This window comes from Pteropus vampyrus, unplaced genomic scaffold, assembly GCF_000151845.1.
Source record: "Pteropus vampyrus isolate Shadow unplaced genomic scaffold, Pvam_2.0 Scaffold302, whole genome shotgun sequence".
Taxonomy (NCBI): domain Eukaryota; kingdom Metazoa; phylum Chordata; class Mammalia; order Chiroptera; family Pteropodidae; genus Pteropus; species Pteropus vampyrus.
In genome coordinates, this window is record NW_011889083.1 from 3,974,562 (window position 1) to 3,989,425 (window position 14,864).

At 39.9% G+C, this 14,864-nt stretch overlaps 1 protein-coding gene across 5 annotated transcripts in view; it reads right to left on the minus strand.

Moving 5' to 3' along the window:
• GLI3 (GLI family zinc finger 3) overlaps positions 1-14,864 on the minus strand; it is a 282,259-nt gene that overhangs the window by 162,118 nt on the left and 105,277 nt on the right. The window lies entirely within an intron of this gene.

Here is a 14,864-nt window from a genome sequence, read left to right on the forward strand (position 1 = left end):
GTAGCGGGAAGAAAGTCAACTTCAAAAAACACTATCTGAGAGGTGATATTTTTTTTTTTTGATAATTGGGTAAATTTCGGTCAATGTAAACATACAACAAAACAATCCTTTGCAGAAGTTTAAAGCTTAAAGCATATGCTTATCTCTATGATGTTCGGTGACCCATATAACATCTTGCTTCGCTAAATTGACTGCTGGGGGCTTAGCTTGCTTCTGTTGTCAATTTTGAAGATTATTTCAAATTTGCAAAAAATCTGACCTGCACAGAATTAACACGTGGACAACACTTACTCTGGGAGCGATAACCAGTATGGCGCTTGTTTTAATCCAAGCTCCCCTCTTGTGAAGAACCAGGGTAATACCAAAGAAGCTGCATGAAGGCAGGTAGTGAGACGTTAATTACCTTTCAGCCACTGACAACAAAAGTTACCCTAAACCACTGACTAAGGGACGAGAAGCCCCCATGTCCTACTACTAATTCCTAGAACTAACTGTCCCTGTCCTCAAGCACAGAAAGCTTTACAGGGCCAAAAGTCAAACCTATGCCCCACCTTCAAACCCATGCCTCAAAGTTCCCCATCTGCCACATTCAAGTGCCACTTAAGGGTCTATGAAATGCTCTGTTCAACCAAAAGTACAAAGTATCATGGCAAAATTTATTTCTGAAATTCAAGAGATGGTTTTGTTTAGTTGTCGCTGCTATTGCATGTGTCAAACAAGGCAGAAATAAAATCTGCAGCTTCTCTTTTGCTAACAGAATTACTTAAACAGCAAATCTCATGAAATGTAAGATGGACTTGTTCATTAAAAGAATCTATTTTTTAAATTACATGCTCAAAAAATATGCAATTTATGCAAATGGATGTTTTCCATGGTGTACCTGTGGAATCTTTTTTTACAAACTTTTTCAGGGCAATGGGTCAAAAGAACTCGCTAACTCATTCTAGGGCCAAGCAGCATCATTATTTCTTTCTAAAGAGATATAAAGTTGACAGGGAGTGGAGTGAGAAAAAATATACGTTAAAAACCTCTGAAGAGCAGGATGGATGAGTAACAGACGATGATAATTCAGTGCTAAAGGTTCTCTGCCTCTGAAGCAGGCAAAAACTCAGCTAGAAAGGGAAGCAATGGGTGCTGAAGGTCTACAGCTTAAATATCAACAAACTGGAGAGAGAAGAGGGGAAGCAAGGGGCTGCCACAGTGCCTTATACAGGTGGCATCACGGTCTCTGGCTGAGCCTCTGGACAAAACCATGCCATGTAAACCTAAAAGAGGATTAATCCTCGAGGAGCACTGTAATGAGACCTTAAAAGACTGAACAACAGCAGACTATTGCAGAGGAAGGTACTCACCTGCTCCCCAAAGTCTGGCTAGCAAAGTTACATCAAAGCCAATGGGCACCAGATAGCAGGCTGCTGTAGGAATCCCTTATCTCAGCTCTAGCGGGTGCGGCTGCTATGATTGTCTTGAACTGCCACCTGTCCCAGGCATCTTTGAAGGCAACACTAAGCCTCTGATGGATCTGACCTCCTTGAGCTGAGATCCTTTCATGTCTTTCTTCATTTTCTGCCCTGCTACATTCTTCCCCTGCCATGCACACGACATGAAACAAAGGGAGTTCTCACTCCTGACTCACTGTCCTCAGCCATTTGAAAGCAAAGAAAAACAATGTTAAGGATTATACTCTGCCCGTAATATGGAGCCATCCTCAGGAGACGAGCCTCTTATTTTTGAGAGTATAACTAGACCGCAATTATGTGGAGCTTTACAATGGGGTTCAATGGCACTGGAAGCCAAGATCTGAAAGCTGCATATCTGTGATAACTTAAAAACACAGGAATGATCCTAAAGAACTTGATTAATAACTTCATTTTTTAACAGGAGGAATACAAATTCTAAAATATTAAAACATACTTACCAAGTCAGTGAACACTGAGACTTGAAAAAGGATGGTGACAAGCAAATGTCCTGAAATCTTTTTTAAAAGGATTTTTTTTTAAGATAGGAAAGAAAAATATTAAATATATACATGTACTGTAGGTGAAAAAAGTTTAAAACATGAACTAGTTCCCTCTGGGGCCATTATCAAAGGTTGGCAGTATCTGACATTTCCAAATCATACTGGGAGGAAGGCTAGTGTGTGTGTTTCTTTGAAAAGGTCTGCCGTTTAAGGGGAGGGAGTACGCTAGGATCCCAATTCATTCAATGAAATATTTCTCAACAATTTCCTTTATGCTGTCACACAAGTCTTTCTCCACATAATTTTTTTTTACATATCTCTTTAATAATACCACTTTAGTGACTATTTCTCACATCTAGTGAAAGTCTAACACTCCTTACTGTTAAGAGTGGTATTATTTTAATACTTTGCCTTATCTCACTAAATACTTCAGGTGGCATTAAAGAATTCATGTGAAAAGGCAGAAAATGCTTTAAACTAAATAAAATTCCAGTCAAGCAACAGTCTATACAGTTAAGACCTAGAGAAAGTTAAATAGAAAATGCAGGGGCCATAGATCCAATAGTTTGAATATCTGAACAGCAAATTTAAATCTGAGTTTCCGGGTAGCCAAAGGAAAAAGAAAAATAAAATCATTTACATGATTGTTTTTGCTAGGTATATGCTATCCTATAGTACATGCTATCCGACAGTATAGCATAGTATTATGTCTATCTGTACATTTAAACACTTCAGAGAAGTATATACCTTACATGAAATAAGCCTACAATTCTGTAACTGCACCCACAGCCTTCTGAACTCCCAAACCCATCCATTCAGAAAAGGATAAGGGTCAGCCTGAAGGGTTGGGAAGCTATGGCCTTCTTGGTTCTGGTTTAGATGACTTCTTCCAGCCCCCAGAGTGAAGATTCCACAGAAAAACACAATGAGCATCAGTCCAGAGCCAGCCCTTGCTTAAACCATAACTCCTTAAATCTCCAAACTCAGTGTGGCCTTACAAACTCTGGGCCTATTCCAGCTCTTTCACTTTGGATTTTTAGCTTTTCAATTTTTCACCAGCTTTTAACTGCACAGACTTATTCTCTGATCGACAGCCTATCTTCCCACTTCTGACATGGCTCTTGATTGCAGGCAGCACTTTTAATAAGGAAGACCCGAGGGGCCCTGCAAGAAGTGGACCACTGCTCCCAGGCTCTGAGCAGACTAAGTGCCTCATGCTTTTCTGTCCAAGCTGGGGTAAAGATGTTTTTCCCTGACAATAGAGCCATTACACGTTCTTCGGAGATATGTGATTTAAACACTGACATTTACTTCATGTGAGGTGGGCAGAGTGTATTTAAAGCTCACAAATCTACTCATTTCCCTCTTCTTAATGAGATCTGACTTGTAAAACTGTTTCCAGGCTGTGGTACCTTCTATAGAGCACACATGCATCCCCACATGTCACTATGCCTATCTCTAAAACACAGCCAATTTCTACAATGAAAGTCTATTTAATCCAGTGCCAACTTAAAATCTTAAAACCCTTATAATACTTGGGACAGGTTGAAAATAACTTTTCCAATCTAAAAACAAGATATGTTTTATATAATATTATTGATCCCTCTAAGTTTTTAATATTTACAGTACAGTGGCTTTAAAATGGACTATATTAAAAAATAAATTATAAAATCTATTAGCCAATTTCCTTAAAATATACCTAATATGAAAAAAATATACCTAATATGAAAAAAGAAATACAGCTGTAGAAAACAGACACATATACAGGAACATATATATAGATGTTAGGAGAAAAATTTCCTATGCAGCAAGTCTGTAGTTAAATGAGCACTCAATTTAAGACATAATCTGATAATATCGTCCATTTTAATTGTTTGTTATGACACTAGTCAGAGTTGAACTATTTAAATTTCTACTGAACCACCATGTTAGCTGCTTTTTTAAAAAGTCTACTCGGGAAATATTTACTTAGGGGAAACTTTTCTCTAGAAATAAATGAGTAACTCTTCCAGTTAAAGACCTTTTGGCTGGGCTGGTAGTCGCCTTTGGGAAGTTGTGCTACATAGTCTTTGTAGGTTATTCCACAAAATGTGACACAATTACCGTACCTCGTTTTTATCCAGGTAGGGCTTTTCCCAGATCTTAGGGTTAAATTCCATTATTTTCAAGCTTCTCAAATTTATAAAATCATAAAGAAAATAAAATGCATTCTAAAAGCTAAATGTAAAGAAAATTATATAAAGGTATTCACTAGCATCAAAAGAGATTCTAAATATGCAAAGAGCGGTCCATGAGTCACACTTCCCTTTTGTATAAGAATCTTCTTTTAGGGTAAGAAGCAAAGCATCAGAGTGGTGAAAGTAACTCTGACAATGCTTGGATTGTTCAAAGAAGGGAAGCCTACTACTTGCTGGGTGTTTTAGTGTATTCTGTCCTTTTGTTCCTGTTAACTCTATGAAGTCACCATTTACTGCTCCCATTTTAAAGATGAGAAAACCAGAGTTAAGCACTTGCTCAAGGTCACACTGTCAGAAGGTGATATAGCTGAGTCTGGATCCTAAGTTTAACTCTAGATCTTTTTTGTAATATATTAAAAATGAAAAATATTTAATTTGTCATTTCCAGTTCAAGATGGAAGGCTTGGCCAATATTTTTCTCACCTGTCCCTCTAAAGACCTCTCTGAAATAAAAAGATGGAAGTAGATGTTGTAGCAATGATAAAATACCAACAAATAATAAAATTTACTGTGTACTTACTTTGCTCTAGGTACTTCTAAGAGCTTTATTTATATTAAATAATTCAATCCTCAAAACAAGCCTAAGAAGCAGGTGCTGCTATTATCCCATCACAGAGTTAAGAAAGCAGAGGCTCAGAAAGGCTAAGTAATTTGCTCATGATTACATTGTTAAAAGTGGTAGAACTAGGACTTGAATCCAGGCAGTCTGAATCCAAGCTCATACTCTTCAAACAGTGAATGAAGTAAATAAAATCAGACAAAAAAATCTTAACCAATTTCTGCGAGATGCAACATAGGTTAAGACTGGAATTATAACTGTGATGTGGAAAAGCAGCAACCTAGACTATTCTTTAAGAGGGCAAAGAAAGAATTGACAACCAGTACACTCGAGAGGCCTTAGGCTAGGCAGATATTTATATGGAACATCTGTGCCAGTCATGTGGCCTGTCTCCTGCCTCACACCACAGCAACATCATTATGTAACATCATTTCCCCAAGCAACAATATTATGCCCTGGAAAAATGAATTCAGAGGGATTTTGGAACGTTCTCCCTATCTCTCACTCGAATGTGCTCACCATCACAGCCATACCAGCTCCCACTTCCAGTGTCTGTCTGGCAGGTTGGTGTGATCCCTGATCAGTGCCTGAGCCACACTGGTTCTCACTGCTCCCCAGAATCAAGTCCTCCTCATCCTGGTATGTGGAGGCCCCTGCCTTATTTCTCTAAAGGAAATCCTGCCAATAAAGATAGATATGTTAGGATGTTCACTCTAAGGAAAGCAAGCCTCCTTACATAAGCCTGAGCAGAAAAATCCTTCTCCAATGGACACCCAGGATCACGAGGCATATGGGAAAATGGAAGGGCATAAATGGGAATGACCAAAATAAACAAGACCCTGGAGATAACTTCTGGAGGGTTTTGAGAAAGTACAGTTGACTTTAATAAGAGAGGTTTGAAATACATACTTATACACTTATACACAAATTTTTTTCAATAAATCCTATAAATGTATTTTCTGTTCCTTATGATTTTCTTAATAACATTTTCTTTTTTCTAGCTTACTTTATGGTAAGACTATAATATACAATATACACAACATACAAAATAGATATAATCGATTATTTATGTTATCAGTAAGGATTCCAGTCAACAGCACACTATTCGTAGTTAAGTTTCAAGTGAGTCAAAAGTTATACATGGATTTTCAACTGTGCAGGGGGTCGGTACCCCTAACACCTGCATTGTTCAAGGGTCAACTGAATCATGTACAAAAGGCAAGAACAGGACACTAAGAAAAAGAAGCCATAAGAAAATTTTTTAAATTCTTGAAAATTAAAAATATGATTGCCGGAATTAAAATATCACTAAAAGCACTGAAAAATGAATTCGAAGAAATTTCCCGGAACGCAGAACCAAAAGCCAATAGAGGATAAGAGAAAAAAGATGAGGCACAGAGAAATAACCCAGGAGGCCTAACATTCAACTAAACAGTGTCCAAGAAAAAAACAAGAAAACAACAAAAAAAAAACAGAGAAAACAAGGTGAGTAAAGTTATTAAAATGTAATAGAATAAAACTCATCCCCAGAGATAAAGAATGCATCTTCAGATTGGAAGGATCTACTAAGTGATAAGCAAAAAGAATAAAAATTTAATTTAATTTAATTTAAAATACCTATATCTGGGGACATGCTTTCAGACTACTAAGTGTAAAAAAAGATCCCAAAAGTTTCCAGAGAGGAAAAAGAAACCATCTACAAAGGAATACAAATCAAAGGAGCATCATCAGACTTCTCATCTACAACTTTGGATGTTAACAGAAAATGTAGCAGTACCTTCAAAGCTCTCAAGAGGGGGGTGTGATTTCTTAAATTAGAGTTTTAGCTAAAGTATGGAACAAGAGCAAGGGCAGAATAAAGTTATCTTCACACATGTAAGAACTCTCAAAGTGTACCTCCTCTGCTGTCGGAAAGTTATTTGATGTACTCCAATAAAATAAAAGGATAAACTAAGAATGCTAAAGGTGGTTGAGACCCAGGAAACAGTACTTCCAATCTGGACATCTTAGAAGAAGGAAATGCCCTAGATTGCTTAGAAGAAGGAAATGCCCTGGAAAGATGGATGCTCTCCCTAAGCAAAGAAGATATGGTTAGGAAGATGGAGAGGGAGGAATGTAAGGATAGTATACAGGCAAATAAGGGAGAAAAAGCTAAAGTAACTACAAAAAATATAATAGAGTAGGTATGTGAGCAGTTAAGAGAGAGTAAGAAAAGATATACCACTTGTTCTTGATGCTAGACCCATCACTGTCATCTGATTTAGGGATTAGAATGCTGGACCTTCAAAGAATAAGTGTGATCTTAACATTCTACTTCCAATGTCAAGAAGAATTTTCACAGCCATAAGGCTGTAGATGCTTTATTGATTAACTTCTAAAGTCAGCCTATGAACAGAAATACAGCAGATGTGGCGCTAATTGTAAGATACCATGGAGATTATTAACAACTTTAACACTATAATAGAAAAACTTGGCTCCAGAAAATGGAATGGGAAGGATGACCTAATATACTAATCTTTTGAAATGGAAAATCAAAAGGTATAGAGGTTTAAGATATTCTTTAAACTTATGAAAATAACCATTACACAAATAATAACCATAATACAATATCAATAATGAAAGAAAAGGAGTGCAGTGTTAGAAAATTAAAGGTTACTCTCATATTACAGAGTCAATAAATTGTATTAAGTGAAAATATCTAGAGTCGGTATATCAGGAAATAAAGGTACAAACACGTGCTGGTCTTTCTACCCAAAAAAAAAAAAAAACTAAAACAAAAATAGCGAAAATTGTCCTTGGGACTGGGGTTGGAGCAGGAAGGACAAAGGGACTTTAGCTTTCCATCCTAACTCCTAAAATGAGCATGCGTTACTTATAAATCTACTTTTAACCAAAATATGGTTAAATTATAAAGAGAAATTGGAGGTTTCTTTCTGGCTCTTTTCTAGGGAAAATAACAAATGAATACTGGAGAATTCTAATAATCACCATATATGAAAAAAAAAAAAAACCTTAGGTTTTTACAAATCTGTTTTTCCCGTTCAGTTTCTACAAATCAGTTTCAAGTAGAGTCCTCTGCCTTAGCTTTCCCAGTTTGGAATATCACTCAGGGGTGGAATCCTAATGAAATCCTTTTAGAACTAATTCCTAATGGATTGGAGGTCACAGCTTCACAAGTTTTATTCCATTTTGGCACCCTCACAACATCAGCTCTAATCATTCAACTAAACCTGGCATCACTTGACAGAGATGAGCCAAAATTAACAGGTTGATTTTGTAAAGCATTTAACTGAGGCTGGAAAAAAGATGCTCAAAGGTGTTTGAAATAAAATGAGCTCTAAAAGAACACAAGAATGTTCACTTATCCCCCTATCAAGAATTGCTTTAATTCTCTGAATATCACCATCTCCCAGTTATCATCCCCAGTGCCCAAAGCCTCTCCCACAATTTCAGAACACAAAAAAGGCTACTTTCAATATTAATTTCTAAAAGAAAAAAAAAATTTTAAGGAGTATTTAAAGAACTAAATTCCTTAAAAATATAAATAACACTTAAAAAACGAATGCTATCAGACTATGGGGGGGGCGGGGCGGTGAGGGTGTGGACAAAGTTACAACTCCTTGGAAGGTTTCCATTTCTATCTTGGCTCTTGGCAAAACCAGGTTGGCATTCAATGAAGCAAGTACTCTGACATAAATACTTTACCTTTGTCTCAGATATTATTAGATAAATAAGGGCAAGTAAGGATATTAGTACTGATGCCTGCAAGTTCATTATTTCTAAACTCTATCTCACAACACTGCCTGCAGAGCTTTTCAGCCAGTCTGAATCCAGGCCTAGCTTCTAATCCCATTGAGTCCTCTCCACACAGTGGTGGGGGGAGGGGTGGATATTCACATGACAGGAGGGCTGGAGGGCTCACACTTTCACACATCATCACCCTGTAGGATCTCGACTCTTCTCAGAAGAGGAGCCAATCATGGCTCTAAAATAAAGCTCTGTTTAACAGAGCTTCTAATTGGAATCTTAATCCTCAGAACTGAAAACGGCAGAAAAAAATGGATGCCTTAGAGCCATGCTCACCTGGTGGTTCATTATGAGAGAGACACTTCAGAAAAGCTAAAGATTAATAGCAGGTGACTGGCATCAAAGGAACAAGGCTGCACTGTTACCAAGAAGAACTTTTTTTTTAGAATATCCTATTGGAGTAGACCTCCAAAAAGGAAATATAAGGCTGGTCTCCAAACTTGCTTCCTCTGTGGGGTAGATAGTCCCAAGTGCTGACCTCCATCATTACCGGGTTATTTCAGTCTCGCAGTCTGGTGGCTATGCTCCCAAACAGTAAGAACACGTGGCCACCAAAATGAAATGTTAAGTTCAAATGACCAAGCATGAAAAGGACTAATGTTTAACAAAAATCTAGTATGAATGACCAAAAAGCGCACCTGAATGTTTCACGTCCTATACATACTCAGTTCCTGGTTACTATGAACCATCAGCAGACAGAGAAAAGAGTAAAAGGACATTTTCAGCAGTCTCTATGGTCAAAAATGCCAAAACTTTAACCTGCCTTATATTGGAGGGCAGGCCTGTGAAAACCGAGAAAACCTAATTATTAGACTTTAAGAGCAGGAACCACGTGCCAGACAGGATGTGCTGAGGATGCTCAGGTTTAGTGGGGGATAGAAGGATGTCATGAAACCAGCACTGACCAAACCCATGGTGCAGAACCCCTGGGGCTGGATCAGCATGTGCAAGCACATATCACTGGAGGGCCCTGGAAAAGTTATGAGGGCGCAACAAACTCACATGCTTGGCTGAAGTATCAGCCAGGGTCATGATCAACTAACATGAAATCTGCCCCTAAAATGTCTAAAATTCAGGGGAGCATTTTGGATTGCAGTTCAGAACTCCTCATAAATTAATGAAAGTCAGACACGAAAGTTAATAACAGCTGGAACGGATCAAGCAGAAAGAAATGCATCATCGGCATATGTGTTATGTGAATTTCTTAGGGTCCATAAATTTGATATTTGGAAGGAAGAAGGGAAATGTTAATTAGGAGACATTTCATACTGGATTTAAATTTCCCATGGAGTCAGAGATCTATTGTAAAACCCCCTTGGAATCAGAAATCACCCTCCCCAGACCTGGGTCGTGCCTTTCATCTTGCTATATCATACTTGTTGATAGGTTTCTTAATTGTTTTCATGTGTTGTTTCATGCAGCCTCTCCTCAAAATATAAAATCAAGAGCCAAGGTTATATTTTTTGTTTCTCTTGTGTGTGGCACTAAGTCAATGTTGCGGAATCAATAAACATATCTAAGAAGTCATTCTTCTACCCTCTCTAAAGGCCTTATAACAATTTTCCATAACTTTTAGACTTTGCTGTTATAAATATCTCAGGGAATCTGTAGTCACTCTTAAGTCTCAATATTAACTTTTATTTTCCTGATACAGTGGGAGCTTTGTTACAACGTGTATCTTTATCATCAGATCCAGGTATATCTCAGGTTAGATCAAGTCTCCTGAAATATAATGTTATGTAGACAAGGTCTGAGAGCTCACATTAGTCTTTACAGCAAACATCAGTCCTATTACCAGCAGGTCCCTGAGAGAAAAGGACCCCACTGTCTTCTCCTTGACTGTCTTCATACATTTTCTTCTCATTCTTGTCCTTCCTTGGCATCTATTTCCTTGTTATTTGTTGAGTTGCCATGTCTCTTTAGCCTGCACTGTCCCTGTTATCCATATTCAGTCCTTTTCATCTTTCCTCATAAATCATTCCTTAAGCTCCTTAATCATGCCTAACTGCTTCTCCCCAAGATTCTTTCAGTTTATCTGAGACACCAAAGCCCAGAGACCAGGAACTGCCCATATTAGTGGGATGCTAAGATGCCTTTGTGCAAAAAGGCCTGTGTTCACATTCCCTCCCTCCCCCACCCCTCTGTCTCTGATATAAATATTCCAAGTACACTTATAAATAAATGTGTTTTCTCCCTGCCACTTCCTTCCCCGGATGGGGCAAGTTGGTCTGCTGCCCTGTGTGTCACACAAAGGGACAGGTGAGGGATCACTGTCCCCAGACAAGGTCTAGGTGGGGCCAGATACTGTATTATCCTGGTGACATGTGAAAGCTCATTACTTATACAGGCTGCTCTTCAGAATGGAGAGTCGACATAATGAATTGATCTTTGATCCAAACAGACAGCTTATTTCCCAAAGCCACTGTAGGTACAGGAAAAATAGGGATGGGGGTTGGGGAGTTTAACAAGAGAAGAGCAATACACGTGGGGCCTCCCTCACTTGCTCCCAAACCCTCAGCCATAGAGTCCACTCATACTGGTGCTATGAGCCCAGTTAATTCAAGTGCCAAATGGGTTTGTGTAAAAACTAAATGAGATCATCTAACAGGGCTATTAACCCAGCACCTGGCACGTGGTAAATGATCCACTTACTGTTGTAGTGACTGTCACTTATCCTCCCAAAAAGAAAGGGGCACAGAGAGGACCGGAAGGCCTCCTCATAATTAGGTCAGAGATAACTTCCAATTCTTTAGGAAAGTACCAATTGAGAAGCGATTTCTCCTTCCCTCCCATTTAGCAATGCCTGGAACACAGGTGCTACAGAGGTAATACAGAGCACACCTATGACCTCCATGCTGGAATGCACTAATCAATGCCTAGAGATAGTCAATGCGCCCTCCCAAGAGCCCTCCAAGCCTCTGCAGTCCCCACTGGCAATACCACCACCTGGCTCTGGCAGAATTCCCAAGCTCCCCCTAATGAGGTTGAGCCCAAACCACTGCCCACCTGGCCAGGTCCTTGCACAGATGTGAACTGCCATTTTGAAGACTCAGCAGTTCCGAAGCATGGGTTAAGAATTTAAGCTCTGGAACCAAACTATGTGGGTTCAAACCCTGGTTCAACTACTTCTGAACCACATAAAAATGGACAACTCACTTAGCCTTATTGGACCTCAGTTTCTTGTCTGCCACTGAGGAAACTCATGGTAACCTCTCATAAGGATGTACAGATTTAACGAATTTATGAGCCAGTGTCATAACATGGGGCAGAGAGAGGGCTCATTTCACTGGCTATAATTTCTGAGAGGGAGACCATTTCCCATCTGGGCTACTGCCACAGCCTGCTGAGTCACCACCCTGCCCCTTCACGACAGTGCCCACACACCAGCCACAGTGATATTCCTCAAATAAAAATCAACTCACGTCACTCCCTCAACTGGCTTTCCATTAGCCCCCAAGATGCCCCCAACCTCATCTCTCCTGATTGTCCCTCTCCCCTAGTAGCCCACCAAACTAGCCTCGCTGCTCCTGGACATGGCGACGGCAAACCCCAAAATTCCACTCTTTAAGTGAAATGCTCTCCCCTTACATCTTCCCATGGCTGCCTCCTTTTTGTCATTTGGGTCTCGGATATAAAAACACCTCTGAGCAAAGCTTGCCTTGCCCTGACCACCCATTTTAAAGTCTATCTCCACCCGAGTCTCTCCCAGCCACATCACCTGTTTTAGTGGGCTCAGAGTACCAGTTCTTTGGGTCTCACTGACCTCTCTGCCCAGGTATTTAGTGTGTGTCCTCTGGCTGGATGTTGGCTCCATGAGAACAGGGACTTGATTGGTCTTGACAAACACTGATCCTCAGGACCTAGAGTGTCTGACTCATAGCAGGCTTTCATTTTTGAAATGAGAATCAGTATCATGCATCATGTACCCCATGGAGTAAGACTTGAGGTACATCACGTCAAGAGTGTGATCACAGGGGATGGTATACCAGAGGCACTCAGGGACCCCTAACTACTTGACTATCTCTCTATGTCATCAATTTGTGGAATGTGATAGACTCAAACTATGTTTAAAAATATAGAACTGCACGTTTCATCAAAAGGGTCAACCTATGAGGTCAGAGGTCAAATTCATGGAGCCAAGCTGGCAATGGCAGAAGCTGTGTGTGGGGTTCATAGAATCACAGATGGGAACATGGGGGAGAAGTAGGAAGAGCAATGACATTCTGTGACATTCTCTCCTTAAAGGGGAAAAAACAGGATAGGGGGAGAAAATTTTAAATCTTGCTGAATTTGAAAGCAGGTTTATTCCATGAAAGCAAATCAAAAGAATAGGCAGTGTCTGTTTCCTAGCACCTGCCTCAGGCACTTCTCTGCTCCCTTCTAAACTAGGAAACAGGCACCTCCTTTTTTACTCACTCTCCTCATAAGTCACAAACACAATCAGGATGCAGATCCAGGCCCCCCAGGGGATAAGCCAACACCCAGCTTCTGAGAGTGAGCCTCCTCCTCCCTCCTTAGACCTGCACAATGCCCACTGATGAGCCACACAGCCCCCCACAGAGAAGACACATCTCCTCCTCGGGGGGTCCCACCATCTCCCGTAAAACTCTTTCTGTCCAGGCAAGATTGCAGGCTTATCCCACCACTGGAAGTCTCTGTTCTCATTTTCCCCAGTGATATTAGCTGCTGGATTTCCCAGCTGAATTTCACTTTGTTATTTCTGACCCCCATCCCCAACTTCACTGTGTGCCCTTTACACAATTTCTCTAACTTGACTGATGTTAGGGTATTTGAGAGTTTTCCAATAAAACTCAATCAAGGTTTCTTTAATTGTGAATATTCTATTTTGGAGTTAAAATGTGTCTTAATTCATCGGAAATTAAGCCACATTTATTTCTCAGTGTTTGGGATTTGTATTTCAAGATCAAAATATTGTAATTATCAGTGTTTTCTCAAACAGAAAAGCTCAGCAGTTTGAGAACAAGTAGTAATGGATTTTGTTGTCTTCAAAGAAAAATGGGACACACTACACAGGGGAAGCAGCAGCACCTGTAGACCAATGAAAGAGCAGCCAGCCACAGAAGTTGGGAGGGGCTGTGGGACAGGAATCACACACTGGCAAATCCGAAGGAGGAGGTGAATTAAACTCTGACAAAGAAACTCTGGTCAGTGCCAGGAAGTTACCCAAGTATATGTTTAAATATTCAAAGGCCATGAAGCAAGTCTCAGGGATCTCCCTGAAGTCCAGCAGAAGAGGACTGGCTCTATAAAACATGCCTGCATTCTTTGAAAAGTATCCTGTCTCCTGCCACTCCCTTCCCTGAGCTCCACCCTCCAACCACAGAGACCACTCAGGTCCTTACAGGTGTGTCAGGTTTCCCTTAGGCCTCCAGGCCTTTGCAAACATTCCTCTCTACCTTTTTGCCAGGGAGATTAGTTCAGGTGTCACTTCCTTCAGGAAGCCTTCTGGGCTCATCAAGTCTGGATCAGGTATATGTGTTACCTGCTTCCAAAGGACCCTGATTCAGTCATTTCTGACACATCCTTTGTGTTGACTTTTTGCATGGGCTCATCTATTTGTCTCACTGTCCCATCAGCCTCGATGGAAGCAAGAACCTTGCTCTTTCTGTCCAACACTGGTGAGCACTTAGGAGACACTCAGTAAGCACATGCTCAACAAATGATGTCTGACAGATGAATGGCTGAACAAATCTAGAGTTGTCCTCATTTTATTCTAAGATGAACAAACTAATCAAAAACTGGGGTTAATAAAAAGCCTGGACCCACAAAAAGGAGGGAAGATATTAGGAAGTACAATTCATTGCAGGAGAAACCCAAAGTAGAGACCCAAATGTAAAAGCTACGGGAACTAAGGAAGTTGGATACTTTTCAAAGAGTGCTAAAAGAATCCAAACTCTATCAGAAATAGGAAAGATGGAGCAATAAAATGCCAGATCAGATACCCTATATCAAACCAAGCTGTGAAAGGCACAAAGCGAGAAAATGCAGCCCTTTCACTAAGAAGTATGACTATATAGCACAAATTTATACGTATAAGATCAAGAAAGCTAAAGCAATACAGGAGATGCAGTTTTCAGGAGACATCAAAGGTAACATTCTTTAATTATACAAGATAAAGAAAATAGATAATGTTGCCTCTGCTAGAAGATGGGATGCAAAGCCAGTTAGCAGATGACACTACGAAATGGCAAGAGCTGCTGTGTTTCTCATGCTTTATGGATGGATGGATGGATGGATGGATGGATGGATGGATGGATGGAAGGAAGGAAGGAAGGAAGGA